Raw genomic sequence first — 12,065 nt, forward strand, 5'->3', positions numbered from 1 at the left:
ATATTTCTGATGTAGAAGTTGTTGCTGAATAATAACCTTTTTGTGATTTGAATTATTTACTCGTTGCTATTCTCTCAATTTAAGACTTTGAAGATACATTATAATTATGAAGCAGTGGGTGATAACAAATGTTATTCTTACGAAACATACTGATAGCATGTTCTTTACGAAAATCTAGTGCGACTCTGATATCTTTTGACGTTTTTATCTTAACATAAGTCCACTTTGTTTGATTTATGTATGTATAATAGTATCAATTGAAGGAAACATTGGTTTAAGTTATATTTTTCCTCAAAAACATTCACGTGTTATAGCGCGTTTGTGTTTGTTGCGAAATTCGGTGTTTTCCTCATTGACATTTGAGGTTTTAGTGAAATGATCCGATATTGTGAAAGAGCAAATTGTAGTGCTATTTGTGACATTCTTATCTATTAGTACTCTACATGAAATGTGTTTATGACTGATATTGTACATAATAAACGATTTTTTAAAAACATAGTGGTATAATCATCCGCAGATATTGCATCATTTATACTAGCATTATAATGAAGTAAATTAGTTAGAAAGTACTTTCTGGTAAAGTAGGTTCTAAAACTCCTGATGGGATTCGGATGTAGTCTTAACGAAAACAAACTTACAAAGCGTGTCTTTTAACCTATACAATATACATAGATGTTTGTTTTCAACCCTTTTGTATCAACCCCACGCTGGGTGTCCTGTGGGACGTCCCTACCCCGCCCGGTCCATCGCAAGCGCCATTGACTTCACATTACGGAGATCGTGAAATGTTAGCTGCAACAGCAATGCCAAATAAGGGTCGGGCATGCAGAACCTTACACGGGTTGAGTTACTGATTGTAATGAGATAAATAATATTGATCAAGCGATTAGGCAAATTAACTCTCTATTGCATGTATTTAAGAGGTTAGTATTGAACTTTTAGTGTGTGCAACCTTATAGTCCTAGTAAACACTGTCTGTATCTGTTAATGAGGTTTTAGTTTTGGCCAGTTTAATAAATAGAGGTTAATTGCTTGTCTTAGTATAAACGCTGTCGCTTGATATATTTTCGTATACTATAGAGTTAATATCAACTGTTAAAAGGCTAATTGACTGAAGCGACATTAATTATCGAAAAAAATTAAGCAGGTTAAAAAAACAGAAAAAAGTGCTGATTTCATTAAACACCTATGAAACTTAGTGTCGTCAAAAAAATGACGTTTAAATCAAGTAGCCCTTCAACTGACGATATGTAAATGCAATGTCCTCGAGATGGAGGACTTAAACTGTAGCTATATATACAATAATTATCTTTGGTCAGTATACTATACCCTGTAGTCTATATTTAGCAATATATGTTACTTATTAAATTTCTAACCACGTATTTCCTAAAATACAAAAGATTTTTTGATTTGCACAAAGTTCATGCTAGCTAAGTAATCTGTGATATTCAAAAGAACAATAAATACTTAAAATTATCGTCTACTCTCATATTTCATATAAGTAATGACGCCCACATGCCAAAATCTATAATATTATAACACAAATGCCAGTCAAAATAAACAATAGCAAAAGGTGATGGAAAGCCGAATTCTATTAACACAAAAGCATAACTTTTCACGCGATATTCATCATTATATTAATGGTAAGAAGCCGCACCTCATGCTGATCTCATCATCACATATTTGCATGGACATTGTACTGAGAACTCTTACAAATTCATGTGCTATGGCCACCATTACATCACGGCTAGGTTTAACACCGCCGTCGTAGGTAATGTGTTTCTTATTCCGTTTAGTTATTTATTATGCAGTGTTGTACTTTATTTATTCAGTTTATTATAATAAACAGTGTACTTTTAGGCTGTTGTTAAATTGAAAAAGTTGTATATTTAAAGAGGATATAAATTTTATTTGTTACGTAAATTTTTGAATATTGTGCGTACATGCTCTAACATCAAACCAATATTAAATTACACAAAGTCAATGAAGTAATAAGTTAAAAAAAATATATTACATATTACTCAAATAACTATAAAAGACAAATATACGTAAAAGATCTTATGTTGAGACAAGAAAATCAATATCCCGTTTCCCACAAATTCGGGCCTGTATAATTTTCATGTGCACGCCGGAAATGTGTCCACGTGCGCCGCAGGAAACGACGCGGGTTCCCTTCTGTAGTTTGGGAAAGCTTTTGTTATCATAGGATATCTCTTATGTACTTTACGAATTCATGCGTCATTTAGATATAAAGCTTGAATATAATAGCTAAACATTACCTTCGTTTCAAAATTCATATAATCATGCCCTTTGTTGAACCTCCCCTAAAATAAACAGAACTATGGGAACTGATAACATATTCTTCATTTCGGAATAAGATGTAACGTACATAAAGATATATAAATAAATTACTGGAATAAAAAGAATTAGTTGCCAACCACCGTGGTATAGGAAGATCTCAATACAGAATGTCATGTTAATTTCGCGATATAATTTAACGAGGTGTGCATGTAGATTGCGGATTATGACCGCATTGTACGTCGTCACCGTCGGCCGCTGTCAGTTAGATTAGTTCTTCTTGAATAAGCTGCCGGATAGTGTTGCAATTTGTTGGTTAAGAAGACTAGAGGGTTACCAGAGTTACTGGCTCTAGGTACTTATAATATTAAAAAGAGAAGTTTGAAATTTATATATTTTTTATAATTTACAATGTATCTACGCATTAAAGAATATAATTATAGAATAAAATGGGCGCAATGATTCGCTTAGTATGTCATATAATGCTGAAAACAACAAAAATCGACGTAGCGTTAATATTGATGTGAGTGGTGAAACTGAATTCCATGTATCATCATAAGAAATTGTTTGATAAGAAAATTCGCGTGTGTATTGATTTATTTTCCACGGTAATTTACAAAAGCACGAGTAAAATTACATTATGTGTAATGCATTTTAGTAAAAGCCACCCCATACCCTGGCGAGCCGGCACCACCGTCGGCACGCTCCACAATATCAGCTAGCGTGTCCGCGCCACGTGCCGGCAGACATGGGAGTTATGTTTACACGATAAAAGGACTCATGCTCGTTAATAATGCTGTGTAGGGGTTAAACTCTAGCCTTTTATAGCTTAGCGTCAACTGTCCCGAATAAAAGAAGTTATAATGTTGAGATAACATTTTTTTATTGAAGGGAGATATAGCTAACATGCAATTAAGTACATGGTTTTCAATTCTGAATTTATACTTTTATAACAATAGTTGATGATGCTCAGATAATTGGTACTAGTATGGATATACACTCGGTCATAGGTAAAAGAAAACATTGTACTCAAATTTTAGAAGAATTTTGAATCAAAATACGATATTAGTATTCTCAACAATCGTGACAAAGTCCTTTCTTCTTGTAAGCCGTGTTTTAAATAAACAACAAAGTTTGTATGGTGCAATACTTAAAACACTTGTATATTATGTTGTGTATAAATAAACTACTCAGGGTACATATGAATTGGTTTTTCTTAATCAGGGTTGAGGTCAAATCGTACAAATGTATAAAAAGGCAACAAATTATAGGGAAAATGCAATATAACCCAAAGTTCGGCAGCGAATTCGAGTGCCGACACGGTCCTCTGCTGATGAAAGCGATGCACTTAAAAGACGTCTCGTTATGAACACATCATAATTGCACATTGACTGTGGTTCCTTGGTTTTGTACATACATACATACATAACATCACGCATTTTATCCCCGAAGGGGTATGCAACTAGGGCACCCACTTTTCGCCAAGTATGTTCCGTCCCATGATGTGATAGGAGCCTATCGCCATATCGGGCACAAATTCCAGACTCACTGATACTGAGCAGAGGATTCGAACCTACGACCTCAAAGCGCTATAGTACCGGCCGTGCAATACAACTACGCCACCGAGGCAGTCTCCTTGGTTTTTGTCCTTGGTTTTGTATTTTTTATAATTGTATTTTTTTTGGCTATATTAACATGCTTTGGAAATCGTAGGTGTGACCGAAGACCTTGAAACCCAGGGCTATTAATGATCTGAAGTATACACACATAATCCTATTAATTATGCTCAGAAAGCATAATCAGCATCTGATGGATAAAACTGGGCATACCAAATTATGAGGAAGCAATTGAGATGAATTTTGTTAGAATGTTTATTTATACGAACTGTTAATGTTATGTGGTTATGTGTTAATTGGATATAGAATATACCATTTCTCAATTTACCGTGTTAACCAAACGTTATTTCACAAAAGGAACCGCCCGCCAAATTGATTTGCAACCGGAAACCGATACAGTATGCAAACGCATTAAAATTCGGATATCTTACGCATTTTTCCAAGTATCTTGTAACAGCCTTTATGATCGGTTCACATTTCGTCACGTACATAATCGGGTGTGAACGTTAAATGCTAATCGAATGATTCGCACATCGCGCAGTTGAATGGCACTCGCGGGGTCGGCCTGTCAGTTAACCACTTATTTACCGGCTTACATATGTGCCACATAAACATCAGTATTGCGAATTAAACTCAGTATAAACGTCATCAATAGCAATAATGCACACGAATCATTATAAATAGACGTAATAGAGGTTGTTTATACATTTACAAATTAATTGAATATAATATAGTGCAAGATATATTTTTTTAAAATAATTATTTTTTACAACAATAGGAAGTAGGAAAGTAGAAATGAGAGAAGAGCTAGGAATTAATACGAACCCATACCCAACTATGAAGGTATTTAATTTTCTTGTTTTATATACATAGGACGCCTCAAACTTCAAACTCAAATTTTTCTTTTGGTTTAAGTTTATCATTGAAGGACACGGTCGCTATGACCATTTGAAAGGTTTGCAGTGGTTTACCTTAAGCTCTGTATAAAAAGATGACCGTATAATATTTAGCACGTGTCCGCCACGTCCGTTGGTTTGTGACAAATTGACAACTGACGAGATGTTTCAATATTTGTTTGCGGACAGGATGTTTGCCGTACATACAGCGACGGCCTAAGAGCTAGGAAAATATTTAAAAATCGAATGCATCATGGGCAAACAGCCAACAAAAAATCCTCGAAAACCGATGGCATCGTGAATAACCAATAACTATCTTATCAATACAACAAACAAAAAGTTTGACATAAATGCTCTCGACCGTATCAGCGATACTTTATTTTTTGTTTCCACTTACAATATTGGGATGCTGGGTGTATTTTGGTTTTATCGCGCGTTATCTGGCGGAAGGAGCGTTCTTGACCCCTATTGATAAGGGAACACTAAAATAGTTGTGCTGTGAATTGTGATAACGTACAATTCTACGTGTCGTGGTGAAGAATGATATTTGACACGAGAAACGGTAAAACAGACATTCCTGGTTCGTTTTATAAGGAAAGATCACGGAAGAGGGTTTCCTTAATTAATTTGATTATAACGGATCTAACATTTTTATTTTGATATAAGTATAGTCAAAATTTTATATATTTGCGTCCATGTTAAATTTTTTACACACTTTAACACTTCTTACATATTTTTGTAAATTAAAATTACATTACTATCTCTCTTTTTAGTTACATTTTTTACAATTTGTATTTCATATTTTGCAATACTATACGAGTTTTTTGTTCCATTAACAAATTTTATTGTAATAAATTTGTTCTGCAGTCATGTTGATGATTGACAAACAAATTTTTCTTTGTTGTCGTTAAAAATACGCAAAACGTTACAGTTTTAATAGAGTGACAACCATTTTCAAGTGTTTAAATTACTGAATCAGTTCACACTGCCCTTGGAATGAGTGCAATAATTTTAAATTTCGCCTCCGATGATGTTTATTGCGTCGTAAAGCAGTTTTAGTAGTATGCGTGAAAAGATCAGAGTGTTTGTGGATATTAAAATATTTTGACACTTCCCAGTCATGTGATAAGGAATGTTGTCGTAAAGTCGTCATCGCGCCTAGGACCGACTTTTATCGCTCTTAGCGCTTTTTGCGCGGTGCCATAATTTTTTCCAATTGTCAAAATCTTATTTTAAGTGAAGTGGTAAGTGATGAGTCAACGTAATGGCAAAAAAATAATAGTGTGTGAGTGTTCATTCTATTTGCTGATAAGAGTGACACCACTCAGAAAATACAAAGTTGTCTTTTGAGAAAACACGCATTTTTTTAATAAGTATAAATTAATCCTGGTTTCTTTACTCTCAAAAGAAATATAACATTTTGTATGAAAAAAAATGTACATATGCGTCAAATATTACAACTAATCTATGATCTAGCATTTTAATTATGAAATAACAGAAAAAATATAATAAAATAAAAAAGAATGTCGCGACCCTGCCAGGATTCGAACCTGGAATCTTCTGATCCGTAGTCAGACGCGTTATCCGTTGCGCCACAGGGCCTGTTAGTATGAGTGTTAAAATTATGTAACTATATCAAATATAGTCTTCACATACTCATATTATTATTTTTATCTAAAACGATATATAAACAAGTCGTATGTTTACGTTGCTGATAAATAAAGTCATACTAATAAAAATATAGTTCAATATAAAATATTGGTATGTAGTTAGTGGTGGTCATTAAAATGAGTACAGCGCTCTCCTCCCACGCTACAAAGGAGTTCATTAGTTGCGAACACGTGAACATTTTACTAATTAATGCGAACAAAAGTACATTAAGGTCGTGTGCACGCCGCGTGCTCTCGTTAGTGCGCGCTACGGCCGCGCGTGGCGCCACTGTTCGTAATGGAATGATAATGGTTTTAGTTATTTGTTATTTATACCATTATGTATAAGTACTTAATTGTGAGTTATATATTTTTATAGTTATAGCCGTTTAGGTAATATCTCGAAAGTATTCAAAGGATGAAATTACAATAATCCATTCCGAGTGCTAACGTGTGTTAGAGCTCGTGTGCAAATTTCATGTCTGTAGAATGTAATCACTGTTTTATTATGCGTTTCAGTAAGGATAAATTTGTAGTAAAAAATGAGATTCATAAAATGTATTCAAAATAACAATTAGTTTGCCACAAATCGCTATAAAAATATGTTATAAATCATAGGTTACCTCATTGCATCTAAAGTGTATACCTATTGCTATTTATAAAAACATTAAAAACATCAAATACAAGCACGCATAAAAATATAATTTAACACGTTTTCACGTCAACGTGACGGTTATGTCGTATCAAGTCGAGTAATGAAGTTGCCGGTCTATTTTTCATACAATAAAATATTTCGTGGAGACTATTATGCGCATAAATTAGCGCGAGAAGGTGCGCGGGTCGCAGTAATCAAAACGTCGTCGGGTTCTGTTGCAATGTGATCGCGAACTAATATACGCACTAATATTCTCATAATTAAAAAAAATATTAATGCGGCATTATGGCCTATTTAAAATGAAAATTACATATTATGATTTATACTTAATTTAATCAGATTAAGAGTTCGACCACTGATCGATCGAAAAAAATTAAACAACTAAACAAATACCCACATACAGTCACGTGAAATAACATTTAATTTCTACATCGGATGAGCAAATGTTTTGTTCCATTCTAAAAACATTTAACTATATTATCGACCCGAGTGTATATTTAGTTTAATGATGTTCAAATCGCATAAATCGAATATTTTACATCAGTTTTCGAAAGTAAACTTCTGTCATGCAAAGTAGGTGAAGCTGTGTGTATATATGCAAATATTTGATGCTCGCAACCCAGATATTTGACACAGATTATGTATTGTGAGTAGAAAAATCTATTTTTGGTTTATTAAAGTGCTCATTTATTGATTTATGCATCAATTTATGTAATTTATTTCGTATGAAAACATCAAAATGAACCTTAGTAGGCATTATTCATAAACACATATTTTTATTATGTATTTTCACGTACTCATAAACTAATTTTTGGGCTTCTTATAACTAAAAACTATGTAGTGCAAAAACATGTTTATATATTCAGTGTTTTATATTTTGTATATACAAATTATTAATATTATTTACACTATAGGTTGATTAATAAAACGGAAATAGTCAAATAAAACTTAAATTATGATAAAAATAATAATAATTATATGTTTATTCATTCAAAAGGATACTTCTATGTCATATTAAGAAAACGTTTAAATCGTCATGGTTACAATCAGTTTTAACATATTTTCCTTATGAAGTCATTATACATAAATAATAACTTCCAATAATCATATTCATATCCTATTATTTTTATGTTTATGTAATTAGTATGTAAAAAAAAAGTATAAAATAAAAAAAATATCATAAAAGCTTATTTTCCGTGTTGCCATCTGCAATAGCATTATGCGGAGTCGGTTTTTGTTTAGTGATGCGGGACATCAAAATCATGTTAAACTCTCGTAAATACTAGTGATCTGATAGGTTAGAATTTATGGTATTAATGTATTATTTCGTACTATATACCCACTGTTTATCGACTACCGTAAACATAGAATGCCTATCCAAACTCTTTTCGGGATAAGGTAATTTACATTGTACTTTGTAGGTTAAGGCTGTATGATTCTGATCAACGTCTAGAGAAATAATATAGAGATGTTACTTCCTAATAGTATAATAATAAAATATACGTAAAATAATGATTATATAATATTTAATATGGCTTTGATGTAAAATATGCGTCAGGACTTGCATTATTATTATTCTTATCCAGAATGAGAAGCAATAGACTGTTATTTCTGCTATGATATATTAAATCCATAATATATAACGATTACTAGAATCCATGATGAAATATTTAAGATGTTCATGGTGTGAGAATATGCCATTCATCACCGACGGACGATCTTCGCTTCCGTTTAAATAAACAAACTTTGTGCTGCCTAGTCGATGACGTCTTCTGGATTTCTTCTAATACTCAGTTATTTCAAATATAAACATTTGTTACTTTTATAAATACAAAATTGAGCATTTTTGTACCTCTTCTATATCTTATTATAGCTTTTGATGAAAAATATATATTTACAAAAGGTTTAACACAGGTTTATCAACAAATAATATAAATACATTAAACTAAATGGATGTAGATACGCAAAAAGGGTCCAACCCACAGTATGGTCGAAAAAGAGTCGAGTTTGCCAAATTAGTTCTATAACATCTATATTTTACATTAGTAAAATAGCTTAGTAAAAATATTTTAATATGAACTTTTTATTAACAAAATATAAAATAGAATATCAATGAGCAAAAATACGATTTAAACTTCAATCTTCACTATTTCAAAAGTGTCATTTTGTGGTCTGCATGCTTTTTGTGTATGTACTATGTCCAATTATAATCTAGATGAACTTCCTTAATTAAAATTTGCCCAAATTGGGATTACTGCAAAAAATAAAAACAAAACTACTGACAATTAAGTTAAAAAGAGAACATAATATTTGCTATTTTGACAACTATAAAATTATAAATCAAAAAGTATTTTAGAGCTACTAATTGCAATTTAAGGTTTTTTTATTTTATGTTACAATATTATGTTATTAATGCTACGTAACAACGGTCTGATTATAGTAAAATGTGATCTAAGTTTACAGATTGTAGATAACAAGCCAGATTGATAATACTGAAATCGGCTAACCGGTTCAGTTTACTTGGATTTTGAAGCGTGGATTAGGTACATCCCTATCATGAACAGTCCTTCAAGCATAAGTATTTCAATTTGATATAAATAGGTATCCACTCTATAGGTATGTTATTATCGGAATTGTTTACGTCAAAGCAGTAAATCAACTGGAGTGCGGACATTATATTTTTTACCTCAAAAATTTTCCTTCATATTTCTACACGTTTATATTTAATATACGAAAAAGTTATCGGCCATGACGTATTTCGTATAAAATCATGAATGAAACTGGTCAACAAAGATGATTAGGACGTGTAAATTGTAAGTACAAGGCTACGTATGAACCGGGAAGCGCGGAGGTGCTAAATGCGTGGGCTACTCGTGGGAACGGCAAACAGTAACTCTCATTCAGGAAAGCCAAACCCGGTTACAATGGACCAATATTCATTCATATTTCGACAATGGATTACCATTGCCAGACATGTTCTTGTGTGCCGTGCAGCTTTCTTTATGGCGGGGGACTTTCAAATTAATTTGAATCAAAAATATAAAAATTTAACCAGAAAAATACACGTCAAATTGATAACCACCTTCTTTTTTTAAGGCGGTTATAAAAACAGTGGTTACCTATTGGAATAAGTTTTTATTTGAGTTTTAAAGTTTCCTTTCATATGTAGATAAAAATTGTAAAGGACAGAATTTGTATAAAACTCTATATATACTACACTAGCTTTTGCTCGCGGCTCCGCCCGCGTTATACAGTTTTTCAGGCTAAAGTTTTCCGTTATAAAAGTAGTAGTTTCCCGGGAGCCTCTCAAACTGTCTCCATACCAAATTTCATCTTAATACGTTGGGTAGTTTTTGAGTTTAACACGTTCAGGCAGACAGATGCAGCGGGGACTTTGTTTTATAATATATTTTTAGAACTTTTAAGAGGAATAATCCCGTCATACATCATTGTTGCATAACTTTAACCGTTTACGCAGCGCACGCAACGGAAGCTCTCAAAACTAATAATTTTTCTCCTTTTTTGCAACATGTTTCATTGCTGCTCCGCTCCTATTGGTCATAGCGAGATGATATATAGCCTATAACACTCCGGGATCAAAGGGCTATCCAACACAAAAATATTTTTTCAGTTCAAACCGGTAGTTCGTGAGATTAGCCATTACTGCTCCGCTCCTATTGGCCATAGCGTGATGATATATAGCCTATAGCGCTCCATAAATAAAGGGCTATCCAACACAAAACGAATTTTTCAGTTCAAACTGGTAGTTCCTGAGATTAGCCATTACTGCTCCGCTCCTATTGGCCATAGCGTGATGATATATAGCCTATAGCGCTCCATAAATAAAGGGCTATCCAACACAAAACGAATTTTTCAGTTCAAACTGGTAGTTCCTGAGATTAGCCATTACTGCTCCGCTCCTATTGGCCATAGCGTGATGATATATAGCCTATAGCGCTCCATAAATAAAGGGCTATCCAACACAAAACGAATTTTTCAGTTCAAACTGGTAGTTCCTGAGATTAGCCATTACTGCTCCGCTCCTATTGGTCATAGCGTGATGATATATAGCCTATAGCACTACACTAATAAAGAGCTATCCAACACAAAAATAATTTTTCAGTTCGAACCGGTAGTTCCTGAGATTAGTCATTACTGCTCCGCTCCTATAGGTCATAGCGTGATGATATATAGCCTATAGCACTCCACGAATAAAGGGCTATCCAACACAAAAATAATTTTTCAGTTTGGACCGGTAATTCCTGAGATTAGCCATTACTGCCCCGCTCCTATTGGGTATAGCGTGATGATATATAGCCTATAGCACTCCACGAACAAAGGGCTATCCAACGCAAAAAGAATTTTTCAATTTGGACTGGTAGTTCCTGAGATTAGCGCGTTCAAACAAACAAACAAACAAACAAACAAACAAACAAACAAACAAACAAACTCTTCAGCTTTATATAATAGTATAGATAATAGTTTTAATACTAGTACCTACACAATTAAACAGAGAACGCATGTAGCACATTACCCGCTCACAATGACGCAAACAGGAAACACGACTTTTTATACAAGTATATATGAATAATTATAGATGCAGTTGGTAACAAATAAATGGCCAGCGAGAATGTCTTGAGGTGTCACTTGACTGGCGCCAGAAGGCCGGTATTCTTAGAACTTGAGGCCGTCACGCGATATGTCACCATCAGATTGAATGCATAATTATAACGTAAACACCGACATTTATAAGTGCTATGTTGACATAAAAACATATATACATATAGGTATAATACTTATGAGGGTCAAAGGTGTAGTACATTATGTCTTTTTTATTTCAAACAGTATGAAGATTTTGATTCATATTTTTATGTTGGTCTAATTTTATATGTCGGTAGATATGAAAAGTAAATAATTGATAAATACTTACTTTATGATTTGTTAATGTTAA

The 12,065-nt window shown here is 33.2% G+C and overlaps 1 non-coding gene across 1 annotated transcript; it reads right to left on the reverse strand.

The window, feature by feature from the left end:
* Positions 1-6,339: 6,339 nt before the first annotated feature.
* Trnar-acg lies at positions 6,340-6,412 on the reverse strand. The gene has a single exon. It is a non-coding gene; the product is annotated as a tRNA-Arg (tRNA).
* Positions 6,413-12,065: the final 5,653 nt, after the last annotated feature.

This window comes from Manduca sexta, chromosome 15 (genome assembly GCF_014839805.1).
Source record: "Manduca sexta isolate Smith_Timp_Sample1 chromosome 15, JHU_Msex_v1.0, whole genome shotgun sequence".
Lineage (NCBI taxonomy): Eukaryota > Metazoa > Arthropoda > Insecta > Lepidoptera > Sphingidae > Manduca > Manduca sexta.